General features: G+C 44.9%; 1 long non-coding RNA gene across 1 annotated transcript; it reads right to left on the bottom strand.

Annotated features, from left to right (window-relative positions):
• Positions 1-1,277: 1,277 nt before the first annotated feature.
• LOC117084103 lies at positions 1,278-13,283 on the bottom strand. Its single transcript, XR_004437320.1, has 3 exons — positions 13,110-13,283; positions 1,829-2,030; positions 1,278-1,489 (listed from the first exon to the last, which is right to left on the bottom strand). It is a non-coding gene; the product is annotated as an uncharacterized LOC117084103 (long non-coding RNA).
• Between the last annotated feature and the right edge of the window lie 655 nt (positions 13,284-13,938).

Raw genomic sequence — 13,938 nt, forward strand, 5'->3', positions numbered from 1 at the left:
AACTACCTGTAGAAGAGTGATTGTCCTTGAAGAGTCTGGAAAAGCTAGGGAGTAAGGATTTATCACCATGTCATCAGCACTGGTGGGATGGATGGATGGATGATTGACTGGTCTTCTTGTCCATTTGGAAGCCATGTCCTATAGACATGGACTATCATAATTTCATTCATTCATTCATTCATTCTTCTGTTTATTGATTTTATTTTACTATTTTATTTTTTTGAGACGGAGTCTCACTCTGTTGCCCAAGATGGAGTGCAGTGGTGCCATGCTGGCTCACTGTAACCTCTGCCTCTCAGGTTTAAGTGATTCTCCTGCCTCAGCCTCTCGAGTAGCTGGGACATTCAACACCATGCCTAGCTACTTTTTATAGTTTAGCAGAGATGGGGTTTCCCCATGTTGGCTAAGTTGGTCTTGAACTCCTGACCTCAAGTGATCTGCCCATCTCGGCCTCCCAAAGTGCTAGGATTACAGGCGTGAGCCACCGTTCCCAGCCTCCTTTTTAAATTTAGATACTATTAATATAACTTGATAGATAAGACACAATCCCTTTCCTCTTGGAGCTCACAGTCTAATGGGAAATACAGGCTTATACTCGACTAATTAAAATACTGTGGGTTGAGGTTTCTGACAGAAGGTTCCTTGGGATCTCAGAGAAGAGGCAATCTAATGCTCCTCAGGAAACTGAGAGAAAGCATTGCTAAGGAAGTGACCTTTCAGTTGGACAAGGGTCACAAGGATATTTCCAAGGTACATTGTTTTTTTTGTCTTCACTTAGCTCTTCCTAATGGGAAAAGATTTTTTAGGACTAGTCTACCATGAATAGTTCAGTATTCCTGAAAAAATACGGTTCTCACTGTTAATCAGTGAATTCCAATTAATTACTTAGAACTAGTGTGTAAATTACTTACTTAGGCCTGAACTGAATTTTTTTTTTGAATCTACAAAGCCCAAGACTAATCCTTTAGCAGGGATAGAAGATATGATAACTGAAAGACCCAGCCGAATTGCCCAGACATCCCTATTTTTCTTTACCAACTTACTATTGGCAACTGGCTCAACCCAGGAACTTTTAGGGCAGTGTAACAGCAAGCTCCACGCTTCCTAAACAAAAAGTAAAAATGTGTATGGGAGTGTAGCAGGGGCCTCTTCTATACTTAAAGAAAGTATTTTCAAACAGTTCCTAATAACAGTTAACTGGAGGACTTGAATTAACTTTTATTTTCCCAGGACCCTAAGCCTTTAGGCTTTCAAGCCTCTGCTAGGGCTGTCATAACAAAACACCACAGACTGGGTGGCTTAAACAAGAAAAATTTATTTTCTCACAGTCTGGAAGCCGAAAGTTCAAGATCAAAGTGTTGGCAGGGCGGGCTTCCTCTGAGGCCTCTCTTCTTGGCTTGAACATGGCCACTCTTTTGCTGCCTCGTCACATGGGCTTTTCTCTGTGCCTCCATATCCCTAGCGTGTCCCTTCTGTGTACAAGTTTCTCCTTATAAGGAGACCAGTCATATTGCATTAAGGACCACTCTAATGGCTTCGTTTTAACTTAACCACCTCTTTAAAAGCCCCACCTCCAAATACTGTCAAATCCTGAGATATTGGAGACTAGGACTTCAATCTATAAATGTTAAGGAGATACAATTCAGCACATGACATCCCCCCTTTGCAGATTCTTGCTCTCTGATTGCCCTATGATTCACTGTGTGGACAACTGCATGAATCACTAAGGAAGCCAGTGACCACAGGGTCCTCTACTTCTTAAAAGAATGCCCACTTCAAACTAAGAAAGAAGTGGGAGAGTCTTGGGACCTGCATACCATAGGCATACCTGCACTCGACTGCAGAGTGGGCCTCTTTTCATGTCCTCCCAGGATTTGGGACAGCTTCCTGAGTTTTACGAGTGACATAGTGAGTTTCTATTAAAAGCAGCTGAAATGTCCATTTTGTACCTCAGGAGCACATGGGAAAGATGCAGACCATCGGCCACCAGAGGCTTCGGACTAAGGAGTCTTCAAAGAGCTCAGGCTGCTCTGTAGAAGCAAAATACAATGTAATAATAGAGTCAAGATGACACAAAGTAAAAAGAACTCTGCAAAGCATAGTTAGTACCACTCTGAAGATCAATGTTTCCTGTTTGCTAACAAACCTCATTCTCCTGGGGGGGCCCTGGTCAATGTGAACAGGTCCTATTTGCCAGTGGCTGTACGTCCATTTGCTGAATGCCAGTTGTTTCCATTTTACATGTGTAGTCCCTGCCAGTCCCACCCCTTCTCTTCCTGTCCCTCTAAGTTTCTTCAGTTATTTCCAATCCCTCTCATTTGTTTTTATTTCCATCAGTCCCTCTAAATGCCTTTTATCTCCTCTCCCCCTCCCCCAATCAATCCTAGAATCCTAGTTCTTCCAAATCTCTCCTGGCCCTACATATCCCCCGCCTTTACATTCCGGTCTTTTAGTACCTCCCATTGTGTCCATTCCCCTAGCCCCTGCCACTCTTCCCCAGCTCCCCACTACCTCAAAGTGTACACATGCATTTTAATGTTGATAAGGGGTCCAATTGCCTAACACAAATGCTGTACCAATTTACATGCACATCAACATTAAACTCAATGAAAAGGCTTGATCTCACGTGGTGACTTTATCTGTTTTTCTAATATCACCACTTGATTTATCCTAAAAAAAAAAAAAAAAAGGCTTGATCTCAGAAATACCTTCAATAACCCTATTACTCTTTAACTATCTGATAATAGGCTTTGTGAAAATAAACATCATACTGCTACTTTATTTTGTATTTTTTTGAATACTAGTAATGTTGAAAATGCTGTCATATGTTGGTCGGCCAATTGTGTTTCTGATTCTGTAATTACCTGTGATATGGTTTGGCTGCGTCCCTACCTAAATCTCATCTTGAATTTCCATGTGTTGTGGAAGGGACCCGGTGGGAGGTAATAGGATTATGGGGGCAGGTCTTTCCATGCTGTTCTCATGATAGTGAAAAAAGTCTCATGAGATCTGATGATATTATAAGGGGAGTTTCCCTGCCCAAGCTCTCTCTTTGCCTGCTGCCATTCATGTAAGATGTGACTTGCTCCTCCTTGCCTTTAGCCATGATTGTGAGCCCTTCCCAGCCATGTCAGACTGTAAGTCCATTAAACCTCTTTCTTTTGTAAATTGCCCAGTCTCAGGTATATCTTTATCAGCAGTATGAAAACGAACTAATACAGTAAACTGGTACCTGTAGAGTGCGGCCATTGCCAAAAACAAACCTGAAAATGTGGAAGTGACTTTGGAACTGGGTAACACACAGAGATTGGAACAGTTTGGAGGGCTTGGAAGAAGATAGGAAAATGTGGGAAAGTTTGGAACCTCCTACAGACTTGAATGGCTTTGACCAAAATGCTGATAATGATATGGAGAATGAAATCCAGGCTGAGGTGGTCTCAGATGGAGATGAGGAACTTGTTGGGAACTGCAGCAAAAGTGACTCTTATGTTTTAGCAAAGAGACTGGCAGCATTTTGCCCCTGTCCTAGAGATCTGTGGAACTTTGAAATGGAGAGAGATGATTTAGGGTGTCTGTGGAAGAAATTTCTAAGCAGCAAAGCACTCAAGAGGTAACTTGGGCACTGTTAAAGGCATTCAGTTTTATAAGGGAAGCAGTGCACAAAAGTTTGGAAAATTTGCAGCCTGACAATGCATTAGAAAAGAAAATCCCATTTTCTAAGGAGAAATTGAAGCTGGCTTCAGAAATTTACATAATGAGGAGCTGAATGTTAATCCACAAGACAATGGGGAAAATGTCTCCAGGGCATGTCAGAGGTCTTCATGGCAGCCCCTCCTATCACAGGTCTGGAGGCCTAGGAGGAAAAAATGGTTTCATGGGCTGGGCCCAGGATCCCTGTGCTGTGTGCAGCCTAGGGACTTGGTGCCCTGTGTCCCAGCCACTCCAGCTGTGGCTGAAAGGGGCCAATGAAGAGCTCAGGCTGTGGCTTCAGAGGGTGCCAGCCCCAAGCCTTGGCAGTTTCCACATGGTGTTGAGCCTGTGAGTGCACAGAAGCCAAGAATTGGGGTTTGGGAACTTCTGCCTAGATTTCAGAGGATGTATGGAAACACTTAGAGGTCCAGGAAGAAGTTTGCTGCAGGGACAGGGCCCTCATGGAGTACCTGTGCTAGGGCAGTGCAGAAGGGAAATGTAGGGTAGGAGCCTCCACACAAAGTCCCTAATGCAGCAGTGCCTAGCGGAGCTGTGAGAAGAGGACCACCATCCTCCAAACCCCAGAATAGTGGATCCACCAACAGCTTGCACCATGCACCTGGAAAAGCTGCAGATACTCAGTGCCAGCCTGTGAAAGCAGCCAGGAAGGAGGCTATAACCTGCAAAGCCACAGGGGCAGAGCTATCCAAGACCATGGGATCCCACATCTTGCATCAATGGTGACCCAGATGTGAAACATGGAGTCAAAGGAGATCATTTTAGAGCTTTAAGACTTTACTGCTCTGCTAGATTTCAGACTTGCATGGGGCCTGTAACCCCTTTGTTTAGACCAATTTCTCCCATTTGGAACAGCTATATTTACCCAATGCCTATACCCCCACTGCATGTGGGAAGTAACGAACTTGCTTTTGATTTTACAGGCTCATAGGTAGAAGGGACTTGCCTTGTCTCAGATGAGACTTTGGACTGTAGACTTCTGAGTTAATGCTGAAATGGGTTAAGACTTTGGGGGACTGTTGGGAAGGGATGATTGCTTTTGAAATATAAAGACATGAGATTTGGGAGAAGACATGAGATTTGGGAGGAGCCAGGGGTGAAATGATATGGTTTGGCTCTGTGTCCCCACGCAAGTCTCATCTTGAATTCCCATGTGTTGTGGGAGAAATCTGGTAGGACGTAATAGAAGCATGGGGGCAGGTCTTTCTCATGCTGTTCTCGTGATAGTGAATAAGTCCCATGAGATCTGACAGTAGTATAAGGGGAGTTTCCCTGCACAAGCTCTCTCTTTGCCTGCTGCCATCCGTGAAAGATGTGACCGCTCCTCATTGTCTTCAGCCATGATTGTGAGGCCTCCCCAACCATGTGGAACTATAAGTCCATTAAACCTCTTTCTTTTGTAAATTGTCCGGTCTTGGGTATGTCTTTTTTTTTTTTTTGAGACGGAGTCTCGCTCTGCCGCCCAGGCTGGAGTGCAGTGGCCGGGTCTCAGCTCACTGCAAGCTCCGCCTCCTGGGTTCACGCCATTCTCCTGCCTCAGCCTCCCAAGCAGCTGGGACTACAGGCGCCCGCCATGTCGCCCGGCTAGTTTTTTGTATTTTTTAGTAGAGACGGGGTTTCACCATGTTAGCCAGGATGGTCTCGATCTCCTGACCTCGTGATCCGCCCGTCTCGGCCTCCCAAAGTGCTGGGATTACAGGCTTGAGCCACCGCGCCCGGCCGGGTATGTCTTTATCAGCAGTGTGAAAACAGACTAATACAGCCTGTTAATATTCTTTGTCCATTTTTCAATTGGGCTGCCTTTTTCTTACTGATTTATTTTTTATTTATCTTGTGAATATTTTTCTCCTACATATACCTTGTCTTCGAACTAACTGGGCTAAGACAGATTGAATATTCCTTAAAATGCTGTTACACAGACATAAAGGAACACTGGTCAACAAATATTTTGCAGAAATGTTCAAAAACTGTTAAAAGAGTACTATCCAGTATGAATTGCCAAAAACCTTGTAAATAAGCAAAAGCAGTAAGTAAATGTGGTGAATTGGTCAATCATTGAATTGGCTTTTAGCAAATGAGGCTGCTTATTTTACCAGCATATCTTCTCAAATACCTCAAAATATGACAGCATTTCTTAGTTTTATATTTCCATTTTCCCTTCAATTTCATTACCATTATTTCTTTCCTTTTTTAATCATGTAGGCAATATATTTTATTGTGGAAATAATTTAAATATATATAGGGAATTGTAGCAGGCATTTTTTTGTGTCTAATAGTCATGCCCTGCCTTCCGTGTTGGCAAAGCCCAAATTTTGTTCAAGTATCTACTAATCTTGTTAATTGAATTATTTAATTCTCTAATATTATCACAGGAGCTGGGTTGTGGTGGCATTCTCCTATATGCCCAGCCACTTAGAAGGCTGAGGTGGGAGGATCACTTGAGCATAGGAGGTTGAGGCTACAGTGAGCTCTGATTACACCACTGCATTCCAGCCTAGGTGACAGAGCGAGACCCTGTTTATAAAAAAATAAAAATAAAAATAAAAATAATTTTATTATAGCTCGTGTATCACTTATCCAAAATGCTTGGGATCAGGAGTATTTTGGACTTTTTCAGATTTTTGAATATTTGCATTATACTTACCAGTTCAGCATCCTTAACCTGAAAATCCAAAATCCAAAATGTCCAGTGAGCATCTTCTTTGAGCGACATATAGGTACTCAAAAAGTTTCAAATTTTGGAGCATTTTGGGTTTCAGATTTTGGGATCAGATGTTCAACTGGCACCAGGTTTATGGATTTCTAAGAGTTACATTAAGAGAAGGAAACTTGTCTTTGATTTATGAATTTCTAAGAGTTACATTAAGACAAATTTGCTTTCCTAGCCCCAAGGCCCTTTGGAGAGAGGGAGGGACCCTGGAACCACATTCAGTGATCACACTGGGTGCAGGCCCACTCACTCAACCATGGTGTAGTGAGGCCACCTTTATGCCTCTTGTGGACTTCCATTTAGAAGGTGCTCAGATGAATTCCTAAAGTGGTCTAAAGTGGATTCAGGGTACAGCAGCCACCCCAGTATATATCTATTCATGAGGGCTTTTGGTGAGAGAATCTGGCAGACGCTGTATATGTATGTATGACAAGTGATGACATCTTGCCTGACCCTAGGGGAGAGAGAGACTACACCAGAATCCATTGAGATCGCATATGTGGCCAGAGGTCTGGAGGCTCTCAGGATACAAAAACAAGTGTGGTGGTTTGTGCCTGCAATTCCAGCAACTTGGGAGGATCACTTGAGGCCAGAGTCTGAGACCAATGTGGTAATGTAGTGAGATGCCATCTCTCAAAAACAGAAAGAATTAGCCAGGCATGGTGGCGTGCACCTGTAATCCTAGCTGCTCAGTAGGCTGGGGCAAGAGGGTTGCTTGAGCCCAGGAGTTCAAGGCTGTAGTGAGCTATGATTGTGCCACTGCCCCACCACCTGGGCAACAGAGTAAGACCCCATCTGTTGGAAAAAAAAAAAAAAAGTCACAAATATGTGGCAGAGACACACTCAGGAAGCTGTGAAATGTGCATAAAATTTTTCAGAGCCAAACAATGCACATTCAGGCCCAATATATCAAATTTTTCTTTGGCAAATCTCTTTAATTTTCTGGCTTAATAAATGACAGCTGGGTTCTCAGCTTCCACGTTCCTGTCTAGTCTGATGCTTTAGTTAAAGTATATGCAGAAAATCTGGCCTACCAGCGATAAGTAGTTGGAAATGGGGAGATTATTTTAACAGCTTTTCAGGCAACTGTGAATATTATTCTTGGATACTATACCAAAACTCAACAAATACATAGCTTGTTAATGTTTAGAAGCAAAGTAGAATTTACAACTACATCCATGAACTTCTTGAGTTATTATTACATTAAAAATCCATTGGACTGTCTTGCAATTGGAATAGATTTTTTTCTTACCCATCCATCATGGTTTTGTACCATCATGAATAAAATACTGGTTCACTTAAGTGTTATTAAAATATGTCCACATATTCTTTGATACTCCTCACTTTAAGAGGTAGAGCTTAGGTGGGGCGCAGTGGATCATGCCTGTAATCCCAGCACTTTGAGAGGCTGAGGTGGGTGGATCACGAGGTAAGGAGTTCGAGACCAGCCTGGCCAACATGGTAAAACCCTGTCTCTACTAATAATACAAAAAATAAGCAGGGTGTGGTGGTGGGTGCCTGTAATCCCAGCTACTCAGGAGGGTGAGGCCTGGGAATTCCTTGAATCCAGGAGGCAGAGGTTGCAGTGAGCTGAGATCATGCCACTGCACTCCAGCCTGGGTGACAGAGCAAGACTCTATCTCAAAAAAAAAAAAAAAAAAGAGGTGGAGATTAATTCTCCTGTCTTTGATTGTTGGCTGTGCATAGTGGCTTGCTTCCGTCAGAGGCATTTGACCCAGAGCAACTCCATCTTAAATAGGGGCTGGGTAAAATAAGGCTTGAGACCTGCTGGCTGCATTCCCAGATGGTTAAGGCATTCTAAGTCACAGGACGAGACAGGAGGTCAGCACAAGATACAGGTCATAAAGACCTTGCTGATGAAACAGGTTGCAGTAAAGAAGCTGACTACAACCCACCAAAACAAAAATGGCAATGAGAGTGACCTCTGGTCATCTTCTCTCCTACACTCCCACCAGTGCCATGACAGTTTTTCCATGGCAACATCGGGAAGTTGCCCTACATGGTCTAAAACAGGGAGGCAAGAATAATTCACCCCTTGTTTAGCATATAATCAGGAAATAATTATAAAAAGGAGCAACCCCAAGGGAGAAGCCATTCTTTTATTCCTTTACTTAATACTGCCTATGGAGTAGACATTATTCCTTCACTTTTTTCTTTTCTTTTTTTTTTGCTTTTTTTGAGGCGGAGTCTCCCTCTATCGCCCAGGCTGGAGTACAGTGGTGCCATCTTGGCTCACTGCAACCTCTGCCTCCTGGGTTCACGTAATTCTCGTGCTTCAGCCTCGCAAGTAGCTGGGATTATAGGTGTGTGCCACCATGCCTGGCTAAGTTTTGTACTTTTAGTAGAGACAAGGTTTCGCCATGTTGGCCATGCTGGTCTCAAACTCCTGATCTCAAGTGATCCTTCCGACTCTGCCTCCATAAGTGCTGGGTTTACAGGCGTGAGCCACTGAACCTGGCCTATTCCTTCACTTTCTTAATAAACTTCCTTTCACTTCATAGACTTGCCCCAAATTCTTCCTTGCATGAGATCGAAGAACCTCTCTTGGGGTCTGGATTGGAACCTCTTTCTGGTGACACTTCTAATAAAAACAATGTGACAAAGCATGACTTCTAAAGGTAGATTATAAAAGACACTGAGGGTTCCATTTTGCTCTCTCTCTTGCGCTCTCTCTCTCTCTCTCTCTCTCTCGGATCACTTGCTCTGGGGGAAGCTAGCTGTCATGTTATAAAGCCCTGTGGAGAGGTCCATGTGGTGAGGAACTGAGGTCTCCTGCCAACAACCAACAAGGAAACGAGGCCTCCTGCTGACAGCCATGTATGTAAGGCATCTTGAAAGTAGATCTTCCATCTCCAGTTAATCCTTTAGATAACAACAGCCAGCAGGCACGTTGACTGCATCTTCAGGAGAAACCTGAAGTCAGAACCATCTGGTCAAATTCTTGACCCACAGAAACTGTATAATAGGTGTTTGTTGTTTTAAGTCACTATGTTTTGGGATAATTTGTTATGTAATAACAGATATCTAATACATGGAGTTATGCAGATCTTCCAAATGTTGGCACATTTCTTTATTCAATGTTTTTTTTTTTTTTTTTTTTTTTTTTTTTTTTTTGAGGCAGTGTCTCGCTCTGTCGCCCGGACTGGAGTGCAGTGGCCGGATCTCAGCTCACTGCAAGCTCCGCCTCCCGGGTTCACGCCATTCTCCTGCCTCAGCCTCCCAAGCAGCTGGGACTACAGGCGCCCGCCACCTCGCCCAGCTAGTTTTTTTGTATTTTTAGTAGAGACGGGGTTTCACCGTGTTAGCCAGGATGGTCTCGATCTCCTGACCTCGTGATCCGCCCGTCTCGGCCTCCCAAAGTGCTGGGATTACAGGCTTGAGCCACCGCGCCCGGCCTATTCAATGTTTTTTTAAAATCACATTCGTTAATACTATCACCAAGCTCATCAGAAAAACCTTTTACGTACTGGGATGCTGTTAAGCTCATGGTGGCAGATGTGTTTTCTTTTTCTTTCTTTCTTTTTGGTGATAGGGTCTCACTCTGTTACTCAGGCTGGAGTTTGGTGGCACAAACATGGCTCACTGCAGCCTTGACCTGTCAGGCTCAAGTGATCCTCCTGCCTCAGCCTCACCTGTGACCACAGGCACACACCACCACGCTCAGCTAATTTTTTTTGTAGAGATGAGGGGTTTTGCCATGTTGCCCAGGCTACTCTCGAACTCCTTGCCTCAAGCAATCTGTCCTCCTTGGCCTCCCAAAGTGTTGGGACTATAGGTGTGAGCCACTGTGCCCAGCCTGGATATGTTTTTCAAAATTCTAATCTTTTCCTTGAAAACTCAGATTTTCTCATTGGCATCAAATAATGTCAGTTGTTTCCCTTGAAGTGGTTAGCTTACTTTGTTTATTTTTTAGAAAATATCCATCAAATACCCAGGTCCAAGTAATCATACTATCAGCTGATCAAGTAAAAGAGGTGTTTTCCACATATATTTATTGCAGCACTATTTACAATAGCAAAGACTTGGAACCAACCCGAATGGCCATCAATGATAGACTGGATAAAGAAAATGTGGCACATACACACCATGGAATACTATGCAGCCATCAAAAAGAATGAGATCACGTCCTTTGCAGGGACATGGATGAAGCTGGAAGCCATCATTCTCAGCAAACTAACACAGGAACAGAAAACCAAACACTGCATGTTCTCACTTATAAGTGGGAGCTGAACAATGAAAACACATGGACACAGGGAAGGGAAAGACACACACTGGAGCCTGTCGGGGGTGGGGGGCAAGGGGAGGGAGAACATTAGGACAAATACCTAACGTATGCGCGGCTTAAAACCTCGATGACGAGTTGATAGGTGCAGCAAACCACCACGGCACATGTATACCTATGTAACAAACCTGCACATTCTGTACATGTATCCCAGAACTTAAAGGAAAACAAATAAATAAAAGTTTGCAAAAATACAATAGAAAAAAAAAAAAGAGGTGTTTTCCAGAAAAAAGGTCTAGTTCAGCTAGGAACTCAACCAAGCACAGAACTGCTTTTCCTTAGGACATAATACCTTTGTGTGCAGCAGACTTGCTTTATGCACACTTCCCATTTGTCATACAAAATATTTAAATGCCATGTAATCAAGGCTCAAAATGGAGTAAAATGAATACTCTTTATAGCTTCATTAAGGACATTAAGTGGAACTGGCTTTCCCATGCCCTTCCCCTACAAGTATACTGTGAAAAATACAGTAACTGCCAATATAGTTTGGTGTCACTGCCTTGAATCACACCAAGGTGCCAGCAGTTTTACCTACGATTTTAAATGTAAATATCACAACAGTGAAAAATGCAAACAAAACTTAGTATTACTGCGAAAACAGTTTTGACCCTGCAGATTCCCTAAAAAGATCTCAGGGACCTCCCCAGGTCTACTCAGGTAGGAAATGTGTTAACACAAAGCAACACGGGAGAAGGGACAGGCACCTCTGGGAAGCCTGTACTTCATGAAACTGTTAGAAGACACTGAGTTACCAGTGGTGGTAGCTCCCTAGGAGCGGTTGTGATGCAGGACAGGAGAGCCACAAAGTGTGGCTTTTTCCTTGGCTTTGCCCAGGAAAGAATTCAAAGGCTAGCTGGTGGCAGGGTAGCCGAAAACAGCTTGATTGAAGTGGCAGTGTTACAGCTCCATGACTGATCCTGCAGAGCAGGGCTACCCCACAGGCAGGGAGTAGTTGCTCAGGGCAGTTCTATGGTCATATTTATACCTATTTTTAATTGCATGCAGATTAAGGGTCAGCTTATGCAGAGTTTTCTAGGAAAAGGGGAGTAACTTCTGGGTCATTGGGTCATTGCCATTCAAAGAGGCAGGAACTCCCGGGTGTTGTCATGGTTATGGTAAACTGACATGGCACATTGGTGGGTATGTCTTATGGAAAGCTGCTTCTGTCTCATCCTTGTTTTAGCCCATCCAGTTACGCCTATTTCTTGACAGGTCCTCTAAGTGGCTCCAAAGGAGAAAGGTGAAAATATGCCATGGGGCCCATTGCTAGGATCTGAGGGATGAGGCTGGGCTGGGAATGGAGGAAGTGAGTAAAGAGGCTGGCCTCCTACAGAACTCAGGCATTTAAGGATATGAGCTGGATGAGCCTAGGCCACAGGAAAATTATCTTCTTGGGAACAGAGGTGGCAGATCAGGAGCCACAGATCTCCCCGCCACCCCCTAGCTACTGTCCACACCTGTTTCCACCACCTGTAGCCCCTCCTCCGATAGCCACAGCTAGAAGTAGAAGAGCTGTGGAACTCACATGTAGGGCTCTGTGGGTTTGGCTCTTAGAGTCAAGATGGTCACTGCCTCCAAGTGGCAGATAAGCAATGCAGGATTGGAGATAGGGACAGACCATCTAACCACCAGCCTCTATCCCCTAGAGACACTAAGAGGTGGGCAGAGAGCAAGTACTGGCCACAGGCAAAGCCAGAGCAGGCAGAAGTAGTGTATAGAACACCCTTGACATAAGTAACTCCATCTTAGCAAAAGACTCCACTTTACATTTCAAAAAATTTACATTCCACTTTACATGCCAACAGAGACCCGATGTTCGCCTAATCAAAAAAGACTGTACCCAACCAAATACGGGCATAAACAGGCACACTCCTTCACTATCAGTCGTCACCAGAAGACCCCCATGGCCACAAAGAGAGCAGGACTTCTCCAGCTCTAAATGGCCGTCTTAACAGACCCTATCTTGCTGTCGCTCATGATAAACACCCAGCATCTGCTGCCTAAGGCTCTGCCCACATCAAAGACTCTTCCTTGCAAGACACTGAGACCAGGACACTTTGTCTCTCCTGGGACTAGTTTGTTAACCCCTTTTCCTATCTATCTCCTTTGCTCTTGATGTTAAATGTTACCCTGCTTGATGTGGAATGCTTAATCTACAACATTTAACATGTTGACTAAGTATACTATTTTGTATGCTTTGCAATACTGACATGTGTAGTGGCTGAAGCCTGTGTGCCCATGGCTCTGACTACCGAGTGAGTGGGTAGTATTAGGAGAATTGCCTCCTTGGGAACTCCATGTAGCTCCTGGCTCTTAAGACTGGAATAGCATCAGTAAAAAAGTCTGACCTTGCGGAAAGACGCAAACGACCTGTTTCTGTCTGACCTTCCTTGCTCGGCTCACGACAGAGAATGCGCTGGGAACCAGGGCACTGCACAGCCAAGAGCGGAAGGGGTGTGGCCAGGCCCCTTCCTTCCTAAGTCTGGGTTTCTCTGGCTCACGAACGACCCCTGGAGGTAGACACCCGACGAAACCGCCCACCGGTCTACCTCTTCAGAAACCCTGCGCCCGCCCGCTTGGCCCGCCTTCCGCTTTCGAAAGCAGAGGCAGTTCCGGGGTGGGAGCTGCGCGGAGCTTTCTGGGAAATGTAGTCCTTGTCAATATGCTTCTGGGAGTCGTAGTCCCTACCTTTTCTCTCCGCGCACCGCCTTTCTGTTTTCCTGTTGCGGCTTCTGTAGCTCTGAGGCGTGGGAAAGAGACGTGCGCGCCCTTGCGTGGTCCTGCTTCTACCTGTGGTCTCTCTGGCTTCTGGTCGGGTGGGGAAGGTTTATGGGGTGAAACGTGACAGACAGGCTCGGGCACTTTTGCGTCTGGCAGTTAGCCAGCAGGTGGAAGTTTCCGTGATGGGGACTCAGGGGCAGCGCCAAAGGGCCCCAGAGAACGAGGCTTCTAAGGGGGAAGGGGTGTGAGATACGAGCGGACTGAGGGGAGACGCGCCCAAAGCCGGGGACCTCACGACCGCAGGGTAGACCTTGAAAGAGCCCTTGACTCATACCGAGGAGATGGGCAGTATCCGACAGTGGAAAGCCGTTGTCCGCTTCAGGGGAGGCGCGCTGTGACCCAAAAGTCATTTTACCATCGTCTCTGTGGCTGCAGTTCAGAAATATTATGGGGGAGGCCACTGAAGGCTGAGCAGGAGCCCAGGGAGAGGTGA

Source organism: Trachypithecus francoisi, unplaced genomic scaffold (assembly GCF_009764315.1).
Source record: "Trachypithecus francoisi isolate TF-2019V2 unplaced genomic scaffold, Tfra_2.0 Lachesis_group0, whole genome shotgun sequence".
Classification (NCBI taxonomy): domain Eukaryota; kingdom Metazoa; phylum Chordata; class Mammalia; order Primates; family Cercopithecidae; genus Trachypithecus; species Trachypithecus francoisi.